We start from the raw sequence: 18,287 nt of genomic DNA, 5'->3' as shown, positions 1-18,287 counted from the left end.
CCTTGAAAAGATGTCCCACCTTGTGGCATCGTCTGCAACGGAACGAGACTCCTTCGTACTCCCGAGTTTGTTGTCGAGAGAATGTTCTCCATTGTAGTGTGATATGCTTCTGGAGACCTCCCCTCATGTCCAGATGAACCAAAACCTTGACATAAGCCATCATTCCAGTTGCCAAATACGATCTATCGTGCTCAAGGTATGTGCCAAGGGTGTTGCCGATGTGTTGAAATATGTCCTCTGGCCAGAATTGGAGGGGCAATCCTGGAAGCCGAACCCAAATAGGCCCAACCCCTATTTGTTCTTTTTCCGGATTGAATAGAGGGTTCCAACGACGGAGGAGGATTGGGGCGCGTTCAAAGTGCCAGAAGGAGGACAGGACCCAATTCGTGTGCTCGGCTCTGGCGAGGCGTAGAGCGAACCAACCCCTAACAAAAGTTTGTACAAAGGGAAGGTTGGTTAGGTGCTGCCTCAATACCTCTGAGGTCCAAAGCTTCAGGTGAGCCGCTCTGTAGCTCCTGCCTCAGATCCTTCCAACCAGAACGCGATCTGCCGTATCCATGGTGTCATCCCCCTGGGGCCTGGATATCTTCCCCAAGCGTGATGATGACTTCTTCACCTTTTGGTTTGAAGCACTTGCGCTTCTTACTTGGCCTAGCAGTGTCTTCAGAGGAGTCAGGGCGTTCCTCGAGTAGAGAAGGGTTTGAGGGAGGGTTTCCAGTGCAGAGATGTTCGTCCGTAGGGATAGGTTCCGAGAGTGGGGGGACTACTGAGTAACTACCCGATGGAGGTGCTGCTGATGCTGTTGCTTGAGGGGTCCCTTGTACCAGGGTCGAGTTGCCAGGGGGTTTGTTTAGAGAGCCGACAGACAGGGTGGGAGGGTAATGTGAAGATTTAGCTGCGGGATTAGGGTGAAGGCAGTCAGACGCAAAGTTAAATGCGAAGGGAGATTGTGGTGGGGAGGAGGGTACCGACCATACCGGAAGAGGCTCAGAGAAGTCCAGCAATGGTGGTTGTTAGATCACAACAAAAGGGGAGAAGGTCTTCCGCGACGGAGCGAGGAGTTGTCCAGATGTTAACGTCCTCCAACGGGTCCTCTGAGTAATCCACTATGTCTAGCTCCATGACTGTTCTGAGGAGTTCTCCCCTAGCTGCCTCCAAGACTATCGTAACCGTCGCTACATTGCAATGTCGAGTAATAGGCAAGTATGCAGTAAAACAGTGCGAAAGACGGGGTTACAAGGGCATTACGGTGAGCTAAGTCGAGTTACGAATCGCCACGGTGAAGGTGACCAGAAGTACCACATGACGATAGGTAGGGTGCAGGTGTGGAGCAGATAAGCTGCAGAAACCCTAACCCTTTTCAGACTGTCGCTGCAACTCCATTTTTCATCCCTCTCTATCCTCCCCTCGGCCAGATATCCCACTACTCCGCTCTTCTTCTTGCATCAGTATCCCTATCAATTCCTCAAAGTGGGAGCTTTCTCCCTTGGTGCAATACCTGCTATCGTTAGGGCAAAGGGTTATTCATGCATCACAAGAATATTTCCATCACAAACAATGCCATATTGACGTCAATGACAACCTTAATTAACAAATGTAGTAGGGGTTCCTCTGAGTCTAGGAATTTTCACATGGTATCAGAGCATTGATTTTGAAACAGGAAGAGCAGATCCAATGCTGAGCAGTGAGGCCGAAAGCTGCACTTGGCAGCGATTCGAATCCCCTTGAAAGGATTGCGCAATCCTTGTCCGGAAGAAGATCATAGGAAATCACTCTTTGAGTGAGACGACAGAGGTACGATTTCCAGTTCGTGAGTTTGCAGAGGCAGAGGGAGTGACGCAGAACCTCAACTTAGTGCTTGAAGGGCGCAGTTTCTGCCGGGTCAAAATTCGCTGGAAAAGAGCGAAGGCACATAAAAGGGGAATTTTCTCCTTAGAGGACTTTTAGCCAAGGAGTTCGAATCTTCACTTGTTGAACAACAACGGAGAGGGGCAGATCTACAAGCTCCAACAAGGAGTGCGTAGGCCAATCTAGTGCTGTGAAAAGGAGAGAGGAGGTCATTCGACATTTGGCAGAGATGACAGTAGCATCTCCAGGAGGGAGACGGGGAGATTTAGAGTTGTTGTTTGAAAGAGCTACAGATGGGCAGGATCCTTGAGGAGTCCACCTCTTGGATTAATTCCTTGCTACGGGAGCCCAAGATTCAACAGTGGTAAGATGGACTTAGTGTTAGATGATGCAGTGGAGTGTTTGGAGGACAAATGTAGTGGCTAGGGACTAGAGACTGATCAATGCAAAGCAAGGTTGGTAGTAATGCAGTTGGCATAGTGCAGGAGTCAACAACAACACAGAAAGATTCAAAGGATTAGAATCAACAGCAGGCAGATTCCAACATTCATTGTATTACGCTGAACACAGTTAAGTTCAACTAATTTTTGATGTTTTTAAGTTGCTTCTCACAACAACTGAGTTGCTGTATAGATGCAATTTTAGCAGTGGCAGTGCTAGAAACATAGCGGATGCAGCATTTGAGAGGGAGTTGTAGTACAGATGCAGCAGTGGTAGTGGCAATGTCTTGGGCAGCAGTACAATAGCAGTAGCAACACAGTGTTGGTGGCAGCAGCAGTGCATAAAGGAGGTGCTTCAGAAACAGAGCAGCATGCAGGTGGACATTGTTGTTAGAGCACTTTCCTCGCTAAGAGGGAGTGTTAGTTTTTGGTAGCATCAGAAGTGCTCTAGCCTTGAAAATTGGTGGAGAGGCTAAGGCACATGAGTTCTAAAGAATCCAGAAATCGTGTGGTGAAATTCCACCTGGATTGTATTTTATTAAAATAATTAATTATTTTAATGGGGTCCCTAAGTCTAAACTTAGGGAAATTAAAATATTAATGGGTATTAATCAAAATATAGGCGAGAATGATCTTGAAGGTGGATCAAATCATGTTTTTATCTTAGCCATTCATTAGAGACTTAATCTCGACCGTTGAAGACCCAATAAGAAAAGTATAAAATGGAGGCTTGGGGCTCATTTGGAAATACACACATAGGGAGAGAATTGATCTAGAGTTCGATTTTTGGGGCTAGGAAGTTGAGAAATTCGAACTAGGTGATCATTTTGCAGCAGAGGGACAGTTAGAATCTGCAAGGACTTCCAGAGAACACTGACAGAGCGGCGGAGAGAGCTGACGTAGAGAAATTACCCGTCACGCAGAATTCAGAACTATCGGAACAACGGAAACAACTGGGAACTATCAGAACAGCCGAGAGAGTTGACGCAGAGGGCAGAGACAGTGACACAGGGATGACACAGAGCCAACGCAGAAATAGCTGGGGTTAGCCAGTCTTGTGCTGGATCAGCGAGAATTCTGTTGGGTGAAGTGAGTGAGGTAAAACTCACTCATTTTTTCCACCAGTATTTTCTCTGTAAAGGATTGGTAGATAAACATCCTAGATTTGTATTTAGATATTTCTCCTGCATAATAATAAATCCTCAGAGCTGCTACACTGGTTTTCCCGCATTGGGTTTTTTTGGGGACTATTGTGTCCAAAAATAAGTGTCCTATGTATTTTGTTCTTTGTTCTGTTTTGTGTTTCATGAGATCAAATATTTAATTAGTGTAGGCCGCAGAAGTAATTTGCTTTAGTATTCAGAAGAACAAATTGATGAATGTAATTTAAAAATCAATTAGGTGAAGTAGATTCAGATTTGCTGCAGTAGGGGTTCCTTCGAGTCTAGGAATTTTCACAACCGTGAACCTGCAGGCCACACAATCGACCCATAGAGTCATGTGTGCTTGTCTGCTGAGAAGGAAAATACATCACAATTGCATGTCCAGTCACAAAGTCTCTATGTGATCACATAGAAAACGAAAGACACCGCCACACGCCTCTGAAATGGACAGACAAATGCACATTCTCGACAGTCAGAAAGACATCGGAATTTATGAAGCAGAGGGACACCACAATCAGGTGAGGGATGCATAGGCACATGCTTCTGAAATGGTAAACTGATAAATGCACACCCTCACCAATCAGATATACACTGACATTTATCAAGCAGAAGGACACTACCATAGGGTGAGGGGTGTATACTCGCCACTGTTCTCTGTAAACAGATATGGAACCTCCATGGTCTGGGCTGGCATCTCTGACAGTAAGTGCGAACTGAATGAATTATTCACAAGTACCCAAAAGAATCGTATATTGAAGGAAGCTGAAATTTGTATATTAGCGCTAAGATGAAAATGGTTGGTTTTGGCATGCCAAAAGCAGCATTTGCATTTCGAAACCATCAAAGGTAAGGCTAAACATTGCAAGCAAAATTTCACAAATATGTCCATAAGTAATGGACTAGATTTGAGCCCGTCTGCTATTATCTGTGGTGTTTCCTTTGTCACAATGGAGGGTATGCCCAGATTGTCTCTTTAATGTTTTTTCAATCAAATTAATCTTAGAAGCAACTAAATATATGCAATCTTGAGATAAATATGGTGGGCTTCTCTCTTTGAATGATAAAGTAAATCAGAGTGAATTAGGCTTCTTTGCCCCGTGGCATTCTGTTTTTTAATAACTTCACATTGGAGCGGGGTGTCCTAGAGGCCATAACCTCCTCTTTTGCCAAAATTATACAACAGAAGAAATAGATAATTAGACATGCCTTCTCAGAAATGCAGAATTATGTTGAATGTTAGGAACAAAGTTCATATATGCAGCAGGATATTTAGAATATCTGAAATATAAAAATGTCCATTATGGAATAATTTATATATGAATGTCTGAATACAAGAGATATATGAGATTGCTACCACTGAGGGTCCCATATATTTACCTCGGTGGGTACCCCTTCATGAACAGTCATATCTTTTGACCATATAATTTATTTTCTCACAGTTTCCTAATAAAGTAATAAATATGAAATTGTTGAATATCAAAGTGACACACAAAAACGATCCTTAGAAAGAGATGTTAAGTTTTATGAAGGGATAAAGCAATTAATTATGACACTTGAGCGCCAATAGGCAGATTTTGATAAAAAACTGTGGCTCAAGAAGTGGAGAAAGCATAATCCAGTTTGCAAGTTGAACACCCAAGATCGCTCCTACAAGACAATGTAATCTATTGTACCGAGAAATTGTATTGGAAGATCAAGAGAATTTACATATTAAAAATTTAAAAGACAAAATAGCGAAACTTCAGTGAAACAAGAAACAAAAATATAAATATCTTGAGGATATGCATTATAAGGAAGTAATAAAAAAGGATGAAGAAATTTTTTGCCTCAGAGACCACAATGAAAAATTTACTTGCACAAGTCAAGAAGGCTAAGGTCACAAAGAAGGAACTCAAGACACATCTATCGAAACAAGAAGAGTATAATTTAGGCTTAAGGAACCTTAATCAAAGGTTATTAGAACAAATCAAATGTGTACAAGATGAGAAGAAAGACATTAAGAATAAAGTCAACAATTCAAAAAACGAAGAACTTTCTCATCTAAAGAATCATGATCAAAACCTACTTACACAAATAAAGAAGCTTAATAGTGATAAGAAGTCGCTAAACGACAAGTTAGAACAACTTACTCAAAATGCATCAAAATCTTTAGATGTGGAAATTCAAGTCGAAGAAAAGGGAACAAACACTGATCCAGATAATGCCACAATTCAAAAAGATCCCAATCCAATTGAAGTGAAGATGTACATAGAAGTTGTAGTTCAAAAGATGGAAATTTCAAGTGAAGATCCAACTGTTAAACCAAGCGACTTCAGTATGTGAAGGAAATCAGATACGTAAATCAAGAAATTGGCACAAACAGGGTAAGGGGAGATCAAATCACAAGAGCTACTTATCGACATCCAAATCATAAAAGCAGACATTTTAACCAATTTGCAAATTCTTATCACTCAGACAAGAAACAAATGACTTAGGTTCCCAAGAACATCAATGGCACAATAATCCAGTGTTATGATAACAATTCATCTAAAGTTTCTAGTAATTGGAAGATTCCACAAAAGATTAATTTGGGATGGCTAAATCATTTTACTGTGCGACATTTTTGTACTACACTCAAAAGGTCATATCGTCTTGTATCATCGAAGATGATAGTTCCGCAAGTTAAGGAGACAAAGAGACATTACGAGACATAAAAACATATCAAGCCTTTTCATTAATAATCTTTGAGGACAAAGCTTCTTTAAAGGGGAAAACAATGTTATGAATTTAAATAATTAATAATTAAATAGTTAACAATGATTAACACACTGAAGAGGTATGTCTCAAAAGACATGACTGTTCATGAAAGGGTACCCAGCTAGGTATATATATGGGACCTTCAGTTGTAATAATTTTATATATCTCTTGTATTCAAACATTCATATATATATATATATATATATATATTATTCCATGATGGACATTCTTATATTTCAGATATTCTGAATGTTCCGCTGTGTATGCAAACTTTGTTCATAACATTGAATGCCATCCTTACACATTTGACAATGTGTATGTGCCAAATAGGGTCAGATATAATACTTGGATTTATAGCTTTACAATAGAGAAGAATATTAAGAGCACTGATCATCATAGAATTATGGTTTGAGCCTGTCATAGCTGTTATACTTGAAATCAATTATGTTTTAACTCTTCAAAGAAATGGTAATCAGTAAGTCAAATTGTGGATCGTACAACCATAAAATGGCTTCCCAAGTCATTATTTCGAAATATATGTAAATATCAGACTGTTGAAAACTGGCTGGGAAGGATTCTGTATTAAGGAACTAGAACAACACTCACTGAAATGATTTGTATTAATCCAAAACCTTGGATGAATATAGGAAGGAGAACAGAAGAAAATTTCATAGAATAGCAGTTGAAAGTGCTTACTTTTTTCATTATCAAATATTTTCGAAGATAGTAGAGGAGAGGGTTGCCACAAGGTGCCACCTCTAAACTTCTTACAGATTCTTTTCTTAGTTCCCTTTAGGCCTGAATATCACTTCTCCTGAGCAAGATACTGCTTTCTTGGATGTATCTCCATCTTCTTGGAATGAGGAACCTACTCTGTAGGATTCATTTTCTTTCATGCCTGCAGGGATATGTGGCCCTTTCCTCCATTCAAGTACTGATTATTAACATAATAAGACAAGACACGAGTATGGCAAATTTGTTACAAGTCTAAGGACCATATTTTGCCATAGAAAAACATAATAAAACGTAAGATTAGCTTTATACTATAATGTATGTACTATGGTGGCCCCCAAAATTAAAACTTTTGGGTGGGGTCGAAAAGATTCATCAACAGACTTATAATATTATCATTGGAATGTTAATACACTAACAAATTTAACTGCAAATACCACCTTTACATGTTAGTTTTGTAATTTGATCCATGTGACAATGCAGTGTAACGATTACAACTCTTGAAGATGGGTAAAGTTTAGACTCTCTCTGTTGAGTTTGCATATTTTTCAATTATTTAACATTTTACATTGAGTTTAAGCTATCCAAGAACACCATATCTTGCAGTTTTTTAGTTTCTTCATAGCTTGCTACAAATCAATTAGATAGGCCTTTAACTAGATAATGTTGTCTCTTAAATTTTTTCTCTTTTTCAGATATTCCGGTTTTGCCGTTCCAAATGTCATAAGAATTTCAAAATGAAACGTAACCCTCGAAAAGTGAAGTGGACTAAAGCATACAGAAAGCTACATGGAAAAGAGCTTACTGAGGTATCTTTCATGTTTCCTTTGAACATTTGATAAGTTTTCCCATGTGCCACAATTTTGTCCAAGATTGTAATACAAATGACTACTTAGGTGTTGGTTTCTTTGGACTTTTAGCTAATTCCAAAAAACAAACTTTGTGATTGGTCAATTTTTGCAAGAGTAGTAATTTGTTAATCAATTTGAAGAACACAATGAAAGCCATTTCATTTTTCAGGCTTACTTATTTCATTTTTAAATTATGGGAGAACAGGTTTGTCTCTTCGTTACAACTTCGCTGGTAGATGAGTCAAGGGGTAATAACTGAAAATTAGCTAATTGATTATGTTCTAATCACTGTTGCTTATAACTTTGGTGTACAAATATAGTAGAACCATCTTTATTATTTTGTTTGTTTGTGGTGCACAAACAAAATAATAAAGATGGTTTTGTTTGTGGTGCACAAACAAAATAATTTGTTTGTGGTGCACAAACAAAATAATAAAGATGGTTTTGTTTGTGGTGCACAAACAAAATAATAAAGATGGTTCTACTATAAAGATGGTTTTACTATATTTGTACACCAAAGTTATAAGCAACAGTGATTAGAACATAATCAATTAGCTAATTTTCAGTTATTACCCCTTGACTCATCTACCAGCGAAGTTGTAAAGAAGAGACAAATCTGTTCTCCCATAATTTAAAAATGAAATAAGTAAGCTTGAAAAATGAAATGGCTTTCCTTGTGTTCTTCAAATTGATTAACAAATTACTACTCTTGCAAAAATTGACCAATCACAAAGTTTGTTTTTTGGAATTAGCTAAAAGTCCAAAGAAACCAACACCTAAGTAGTCATCTGTATTACAATCTTGGACAAAATTGTGGCACATGGGAAAACTTATCAAATGCTCAAAGGAAACATGAAAGATACCTTAGTAAGCTCTTTTCCGTGTAGCTTTCTGTATGCTTTAGTCCACTTCACCTTTCGAGGGTTACGTTTCATTTTGAAATTCTTATGACATTTGGAACGGCAAAAACCGAAATATCTGAAAAAGAGAAAAAAGTTAAGAGACAACATTATCTAGTTAAAGGCCTATCTAATTGATTCGTAGCAAGCTATGAAGAAACTAAAAAACTGCAAGATATGGTGTTCTTGGATAGCTTAAACTCAATGTAAAATGTTAAATAATTGAAAAATATGCAATCTCAACAGAGAGAGTCTAAACTTTACCCATCTTCAAGAGTTGTAATCGTTACACTGCATTGTCATATGGATCAAATTACAAAACTAACATGTAAAGGTGTTATTTGCAGTTAAATTTGTTAGTGTATTAACATTCCAATGATAATATTATAAGTCTGCTGATGAATCTTTTCGACCCCACCCAAAAGTTTTAATTTTGGGGGCCACCATAGTACATACGTTATAGTATAAAGCTAATCTTACGTTTTATTATGTTTTTCTATGGCAAAATATGGTCCTTAGACTTGTAACAAATTTGCCATACTCGTGTCTTGTCTTATTATGTTAATAATCAGTACTTGAATGGAGGAAAGGGCCACATATCCCTGCAGGTATGAAAGAAAATGAATCCTACAGAGTAGGTTCCTCATTCCAAGAAGATGGAGATACATCCAAGAAAGCAGTATCTTGCTCAGGAGAAGTGATATTCAGGCCTAAAGGGAACTAGGAAAAGAATCTGTAAGAAGTTTAGAGGTGGCACCTTATGGCAACCCTCTCCTCTACTATCTTTGAAAATATTTGATAATGAAATAAGTAAGCACTTTCAATTGCTATTCTATGAAATTTTCTTCTGTTCTCCTTCCTATATTCATCCAAGGTTTTGGATTACTACAAATCATTTCAGTGAGTGTTGTTCTAGCTCCTTAATACAGAATCCTTCCCAGGCAGTTTTCAACAGTCTGATATTTACATATATTTCGAAATAATGACTTGGGAAGCCATTTTATGGTTGTACAATCCACAATTTGGCAGCTAATGGAGAACTCCTCAGAACAGTCATGGAGCTAGACATAGTGGATTACTCAGAGGACCCGTTGGAGGACGTTAACATCTGGACAACTCCTCGCTCCGTCACGGAAGACCTTCTCCCCTTTTGTTGTGATCTAACGACCACCATCGCTAGACTGCCCTTGATCTCGGGACCCTCCAGCTCCACCATGACCTTCTACGAGTCTCTTCCGGTATGGTCGGTATGCTCCTCCCCGCCACAGTCTCCCTCCGCATTTAACTTTGCGTCCGACTACCTTCACCCTAATCCCGCGGATGAATCTTCACATTACCCTCCCACCCTGTCTGTCGGTTCTCTAAACAAACCCCCTGGCAACTCGACCCTGGTACAAGGGACCCCTCAAGCAACAGCGTCAGTGGCACCTCCATCGGGTAGCTACTCAGCAGTCCCCCCACTCTCGGAACCTATCCCTACGGACGAACATCTCAGCACTGGAAACCCTCCCTCAAACCCTTCTCCGCTCGAGGAACGCCCTAACTCCTCTAAAGACGCTGCTAGGCCAAGTAAGAAGCGCAAGTGCTTCAAACCAAAAGGTGAAGAAGTCATCATCACGCTTGGGGAAGATATCCAGGGGGCGACACCATGGATACGACAGACCACGTTCTGGTTGGAAGGATCCGAGGCAGGAGCTACAGAGCGACTCACTTGAAGCTTTGGACCTCAGAGGTAATGAGGCAGCACCTGGCCAACCTTCCCTTTGTACAGACTTTTGTTAGGGGTTGGTTCGCTCTACGCTTCGCCAGAACCGAGCACACGAATTGGGTCTTGTCCTCCTTCTGGCACTTTGAACGCGCCCCAGTCCTCCTCCGTCGTTGGAACCCTCTATTCTGGAGTGTTGACTGAAAGATGATCCATAACTGGTAAATGCTGTGATCTGCTCGAGGCTGTCCTTTTTCCTTCTCGGCCATGCTTTCTTGTTAAATGCAGTTGCTGAGGATTTAATGCACCAAGTACTGGATTCTGGCCTCCTTCCTCCTTCGCGTACACTGGACAAGCTATGGACATGGGCAGCATGGTGAAAGCATGGCTATGACGGGGACAAAACTCAGCCGTTGGATCGCGTGGATCGACGACGGGGATTGTTTTGTAGTGGCTATCAGGAGACGTGAGATCGGGACAAACGAGGGCCATTGGATCGCGATCGGCAGGCGAAAGCACGCGGGAGATAACGCGCGAGGACGGGTGGGATGACGGTAAGCGGTATTCCCCGCACCACCTTTGGAGCTGCGGCGGTTTCCGTACAGAGGGGGAGCAATGCGAGTCAGCGAGTGACGCATGTCGGATGTGACGGCGGGGTAACTGCTTTTCCCGCGGGTTAAATCATGAGCAGTTTACGGGCGCAGGACGAGCGATTACCGTTGGATTGGGAGATGGACGATCAGATGGCGGGAAACTGAACGCAGTTTAACATGTGGGGGGAATAGATGAAAACCGTTAGATCAGGACGATCAACGGCGGAGGAGCGATCACGACATCGCGTCGGCGAAAGACAAGGGGCATAGCCTTATAGCGATTTATGCGATTTGCCGATTTGCGATGAGGGAAAAGGGACTTAAGAAAGGCGCACGGTCATACGATCACAGTCATATGACCGTTTGAACTCGACGCCCGGGGCTAAGGAAATATGGTCTTTAATGAATTTCGGGGGGTTGTAAACGGGAAATGTAGAGGTTTTATGTAAGAAACAGAGGTAACGGGGCAAGGAGAGTATGAGAAAATTAAAGGAGGAGAAGGTAGATGACTGCTGCGAGCTCCTTTTCAGCATAAACACATGGCAGAGCTGACAATTGGTCCTCCAAATGTTGAAGTTTGTAGCAGAGATAACACTGGCTCCTTCTGGGGATGAGATCCTTCCTGTGAGGTCTCAAGAACTGCAGACCAATGCCTTCATACAAAACAAGCTTAAAAACAATGCCTATTATCCATTGGGCATGGAGTCAAACTAAGTCTACACTAAAATCTGTAAAAGAAAATGCTTACAATCATTAAGGCCTGAGGACCCTAAACCACATAAATATTCAAAAAATGGCCAACTGATGGGCCATCAAAATTGTTTCTCCTCCTTTCGGTCGGTTCCTCATAGAGCTGCAAAACTAGATTTATTTGATCATCTACCTCAAAAAGTTTAGGACATTTGAGCTTAATAGGTAGATATGGATCAAATTTATCTCCCTTCTATATGCTCTCCTCCTTGGATGTTTTTCATGAGAGCTTCTGTACACCTGCTGAATAACCACGGTTGCTATGTACTTGTCTTTGTCATCTGTGGCCTGCACAATTAGTATAAATGGTGTACCAATGTATTCATGTGTGGAGGACACAAAGACACCATCTGCTCCTTTATTTTTCTTAGAACAGTCCACATCCAAGGAGGAGTTCCAAGACTGTGCACCCTCTTCCTCTGTCATTTGACAAGCTGCCTTTTCAATCTGTGTGGAGGCCACCTGAGCAGGCATCAGAATATCAAAACTGAGATGATCAGTATCAGCCTTGTGCTTTGAATCATGGCCTGCCTCAAAGTTCAGGGGGCAACTTTGAAGGATTGTCTTTTGAGCAGGTAGAGGGACTAAAGATGATGGGGAGCTTTCCTGTCCCTTATTGGTCACTGGGCTGGGGATAATGGCAAGTTTGGTAGTTTGTAGATCTGCATAGTCACTAGAAGATGTGCTGGCTTTAGGCTTAGATTCTTTGAGGATGGGAGGACTTGCTGCTGGCTGCTTCTGCTGATAAGCTTGTTGTTCTGTAGGTACAACAAACTGATGAGCAATGCCTTTGGATAATGCTTCTTCATAGGCAGCTCTGGTTAGGAAAGGGGCACTGCCCTTATCTTCCAAACCGTGGACCTCCTTTTCTTCTTCATACAACTCTTCCTCCATGACTATAGTTTGAAAAAGGGGCTTCACCCTTTTGTATTCGTTTGTATCTCTACTTTTTTGCAAAATCTGCGACTGCTCCTGTGCTTCTCTATATGGATTTGACTTTGGAAGAGTAAGGGAACAAGGAGCTCCTTCTTCCTGAGAGTACTGCTCAACTTCTAGTCTAGAAACTTCAGAGGCTAATAACTCTATCATCCTAGCTAACTTATCAATCTTAGGATTTGAGGATGATGAGAGTTCTCCTCCCTGTCTTCTCCTTTCAGCATCACCTTTGATTCTTTCTGCAGCTAAAATGTTCTATTCTTCAAAGGCTGCATTTTGCATATCAACCAAAGAGGCATATCTTCTTTCTCTCAACAGCAGGCAGAACTGAGAATCGAAGGCATTGGCATAAGTGATCATAGTAGAAGTAGGGGTAGGTTTTACTTCGGCTGGTATTCTGCTGTACATATGGTTGAATCTGATGTTGAAATCAGATAGTAGCTCACCATCTTCCCTCTGCAAGTTCCCAAACCCAGTATGATAATAGAGCAGATTTTTATTATCCCTCCAGTGCTTTAGGAACACATCATCTAGGGCTTCAATGTCTGCAATAGACCTAGGGGGTAATTCTCTAAACCTTTTTCTAGCTTCTCCCTCTAGGCTTTGGACAAAGCAATCTAAGACCAAGTTGAATTTTTGACTTCTAGGACGAAATGCATTGGGAAACATGCACTGCCTTGAGAAACGTGAACTGCTGAAAACTATGAAATATCCATGTTGAGAACTAGCTGATAATTTTGTACCGAGGCCAAGATGCATATAGGCTTAATGACACATGACCATGTGGTAAGACAAAGATGTGCACAACATGAAAAGATTGGCACAACATGAAGTGATCACTTGCACATAACCAGATGTTCCCACAAACCACTAGTCCTGAGGTGATCTACTCCAATCCCTCCAATCCTATATAGGATTAAAGGAGCTAAGGGCGGGAATCAAAGGGACTAGCCATGGTCGACCATAATAGGCCTAGGAGACCTCAATACAAAAACTCACATGGCCTAAAAGGCTTTAGATTGCATCCTTTGGGCTTACAGTGATGTTATGCAATGTGGGGAATATCTGTATGTACCCTTACTGAAATGAGGGCTAACAATACCTAGGATAAATCCTAGAATCTTCAAGGCACAAGGTTAGATAACAATAAGGCTTGAAGACATTACAACAATATACTCTATATGAGCTCAACATGTCATTTGTGGGAATTGAACCTAGGTGGAGAGGATGACAATCTTTCCTCCCAACCACCCGAGATAAACCTAATTGAATAGGTCGACAGATTGTTATGCCAATAGAGTGCACATCAAAATTGTGTTATGGTCTTTGGAACTTTGTACTGCTATCAAGCTAATATGTCTATGATTATGATGATACAATATTGATGTCAGGCTACGAGAATGCCCATTGCCATTGTATCAAGTTTTAAAATGGATAAGAACTAACATTGGAAATAATATTTCCTTGTTGCACATGTTAGCTTGCTCATGGTCATCCTATTCTGTCACTTTTCTTCTATTCATCTAAATTTGCTTTTTTAGCTTCCTTAATAATGGTTATATTCACTGAGGAGTTTGTGACCCTTTTGTTCTATAGACAAGAAACAAGCGAAGATTATTGGGAATGTAACTTCTTGTTCCTAAAAGGATACTTTTAGCCTCAATGCATTGTATATGTGACTTGTTCAACTGTTAATATTTTGTTATTTAATGCTATTGTTACAAGTATGGTAAGCTCTGCTTATATTAGTATTGCACGAAACTCTCCCCTCAGATCAAAACCTCGAAACGTGACCCTTATGGATCCCTGGGTGATCTGCCCCTTGAAAAGCGTCTCGAAAATTCTGAAATGTGGATCGGGCCGAAAAAGCTGCTCCCTGCCTTGTGGGAACCGTCCGACCCAATCTGTGTTTCGGGGGGGCAGATCACCTGACCGAAACGCCATGTTTCGGGGCAGAATCCATATAGGTCGTGACCGACTCCATGGGCAACTGGTCGGTTCCGCCTTGCGGCCCCACAAAAGCGAGTTTTTTTTAATTTATTTTGTTAACTAGTGGTTGGGGTTGGGTCTAAGTTGGGTTAGGGAAGGGAATGAAGGGATTAAAAGGTTCTTTCCCCTCTCATTTGCTCACGTGTATTTTTGGAGAGCTTGGAGAAGAGAGGAGAAAGAGAGGAGAGACTTGAGGAGAGCTTGGAGGAGTGAAGAAGGAGGAGCTTGGAGGAGTAAAGAAGGGCTTCCATCTACAAGAGTTAAAGAGGTAAGTGCAAACCCCAAACTCCCTCATTTTTTGTCATTGTTTTTTGTATTTTTCTCCTCCCTCTCCTACTCTTTTCCATTCTCTCTTCTTGCTCATTTAATTGCAGGTTGTCCACCACCTATATTCATATTCCAAGATGGTGTTCTTTTGGCTTCTATGTATCATTCCACTTTTGGTTTTTATGATGGCAAGGGTGAGTATGAATAGAAGGGAAGAAGAACAAGAGGACAATAGTCCCCATATGAGTGACCCAATGTATGATGAGGAGAAAGGGTTTGAAGAGGAAGGGGATGAACTTGAAGGGGACACTGAAACACTAGAAGGGAAAGCTGCATTGACATCCTTGTGGAACTATGTGACCAAACTTGAAGGGGCAAAAAGTGGTGGAAGCTACAAAATTTTGTGCCCTCATGGTTGTCATGGAGGAAAACCATTTAATGGTTCATATACCCGTGTGGGGAGGCATCTTTGTGGGGTGATGGACAATGATGAGAAAAAGGGTACTGTGGAGATACAAATATGCCCAAACATTTCAGCTGAACAAAGAAGAAAATACATCCAAATAGAGGAGGTTGCACAGCAAAAAAGCAAGAAATAAAAACTCAGTCTGAATCAAGTGCAACCTCTAGATTTGGTAGCTCATCTCTTCATGGTACTCCTGTAAGCTCTGGAGATAAAAGAACAATGGGGGATTTCCTAAATGTCGTTGGGAGGGATGATGTGGATGGAAAGATAGTTCGATTTCTTTGTGCTTGCGGTGTACCATTCAATGTGCTTTGCTCTCCCTTTTGGCATGAAATGGTAAAGGCCATCAATGAAGCCCCAAAAGGATACAAGGCCCCCAACTATGAGAAAGCTAGAACAATGTTATTAGAAAGAGAAAAAGCAAAGGTTCAAAAAGCCTTGACATGTTTTACAAATGAGTGGGTGGATTGTGGGGTATCCATTGTATCAGATGGGTGGACAAATATTAGAAACCAACATTTGATAAATGTTCTTGGTGTTTCTGCTAGTGGTGCAATATTTGTTACATGTCATGACTCCTTCATCAGTGCAACTTCCCAGAACATTGCAAATCTCCTATTGCAATCAATTAGAGATGTTGATCCTAATAATGTGGTTCAAGTGATCACAGATAATGCAACAAACTGTAAGGCGACAAGAAAAGTGATTGAGCGTACTCATCCATACATCTTTTGGTCTGGGTGCTTGGAGCACACATTGAACCTTTTGACGCATGATATTGTGAAGCATAAATAATGTGGGTGGATTAACGAGCCTTACAAGAGAGGGAATTAACTCATTAAATTTATCACCTCTTCCGCAGAGAGGTGTTGGAGCTCTTATTATTTCATCCACAGTGTTAAAAGGAACATGTTGAGTTTAGACCGAGCAGAGAGCTTGGTTTATGTTCATTACAACTTGCTATTGTTGTCTCATTATTGTGATGATGCAAAGACTAATAAAGACCTTAAGGTTTGGGACAGGAATCCATAAGAACCCAATTTGGAGGATGGAGCGTTGCGATTAGAGCAATTAGAGGATGCTCTTATCCAGGATGATGATGATTGAGTTGAGATGCCACCCCCATCTAGTCCTTTGGTTCCCAAGTTCCATGGTTCAACACCAACAACAGGGGCCTCTTCTTCATCAATTTTAGTGCCACAACTTCCTCAACCACTATCTTCTTCATTGCCACGACATACTCTTCGTGGTGGAAGGAGGAGAGATTAGTAGATATATTCAAAATTTACTACTTTTGTCATAGATTAATCATTAGACTTGTAGGCTTGTTATGAATTTGAACTTTTTTGTTTTGGTGGTGGCCAAGTGGCCTATTTTGTAAGCATTATTATTTGAATTTTGAAGATGACTAATGTTGGGAGTTGCTCACTTGCTAGATGGTATGCTTTATGTTTTATGTTTTATAATATGCTTAAATGTTTTATGTTTTATAATTGCTTAAAAATTTGATGTATGTTTGTAATTGCTAGAATATAGATGGTTGATGCTCAAATAATTGATCATTGATGTACAATGGAATCATGGATGCCATATCTATCTTGATTTATGTAAAAATATGCATGTTTTCATGTCTTCTACTACTAATTTGGTATTTGGGATGTTTGTTTTGAATATATATATATATATAATTAGTAGACGCTTCGCTTCCTAGATTTTTGGAAAATGACTCTTCAGCATCCCTGCTTCGTGCAACGTTGGTTTATATGCTTTTAGCAAAGGGTTATATGCATTATTTTGGATAATATTAGCTGATTTTAAGGAATGTTGCATGGGATGCTGTATATATGTTGCATAACTTGTATGTCTATCATTTAGATAGTACTTTGATTCTACTATTAGTAGATGAAAAACTTCCTGCTTGTTATTCAAATGCTTCCATTCATCATTTCTTTTTTGTGGTGCACAATTAGAGATTGGACCCATTGAGATAGAAGATAAATAGACACTATTGAATTTTCAATCACAATACCAAGTGACTTCTTGACCTTATCACACAAATTTGTGTCCACAAACCTGCATGACACTTTTAGACAGTCAATCCTGTCATAATTGAAAGTCTGTTCGTTTGGACTGGTGTTTTCCAATCTCAGGGGGGTGTCCCTAGTTGATGTATGCTGTTGTCCACTTAATATTCTTGTGTAAAATTTCAATTTGACTAGCATACAACAAAGTTTGACTTTTGACTTGCTGATGAACAATTAAAAGTGAAGTAATTCTTGAAATGAAATTGGTAATGGTTGAAACTTGAAATCAGATTTCTAAAAGTAATAGTAGCAACGAAATTGAAAGTGATGCAGGAAACAAATATGCATCTCAAGTGAATATAATTCAAAACAAGTGCAACTTAAATATACCATCACACTGTGTAAAAATTTATTCAATGGCCTCAAATACATTCAAAGATTTAGAATCAAACATAATTGAATAGAATCACAGATTGCCCAAGAAGTTGGTTTCATCATAATGAGTAGTGGGTGACAGGCTGCTATGAATTCATTCACTTGTAGTGGAGGTAGTGGTTTAAGAGACTAGAGCATGGAAAAGTGAGATCTCCACTGTTACCAAAGCATCCAAGAAAAGTTGTCCAACCCTTCGCTGCTCTGAAATGCCAATATAGAAAATTGTTTCCTCCCTCAAGACTTAGTCGACTAGCTTGTTCTAGGAGAGAAAGAAAACCAAGAAAGGCCAACAAACTGTTTGTCCGCAGTTAGCTTTCTTACTTTTGGGATGTTTTGTCTTTGGCTAAGTTTCTTTTCCATTTAGACTAATGGCCAAAAGATGTTTCCACCTTTTTAACTAGCTTTTTTCTCATCCAAAATACCTTTTCTCACTGTTTACTTTTCATTCTTTAC

The 18,287-nt window shown here is 40.3% G+C and overlaps 1 protein-coding gene across 6 annotated transcripts in view; it reads left to right on the top strand.

Moving 5' to 3' along the window:
- The window catches only part of LOC149148360 (uncharacterized), a 151,938-nt gene that overhangs the window by 60,949 nt on the left and 72,702 nt on the right, over positions 1-18,287 (top strand). The gene's annotated exons all lie outside the window — the stretch shown is intronic.

The sequence above is a fragment of the Pinus tabuliformis genome, chromosome 9, assembly GCF_031772625.1.
Source record: "Pinus tabuliformis cultivar Carrire ecotype Pingquan chromosome 9, CPIR1, whole genome shotgun sequence".
In the NCBI taxonomy this organism is placed as follows: Eukaryota; Viridiplantae; Streptophyta; class Pinopsida; order Pinales; family Pinaceae; genus Pinus; species Pinus tabuliformis.
The sequence above is the reverse complement of the archived record's forward strand: the minus strand, read 5'-3'. Positions and strand labels throughout refer to the sequence as shown.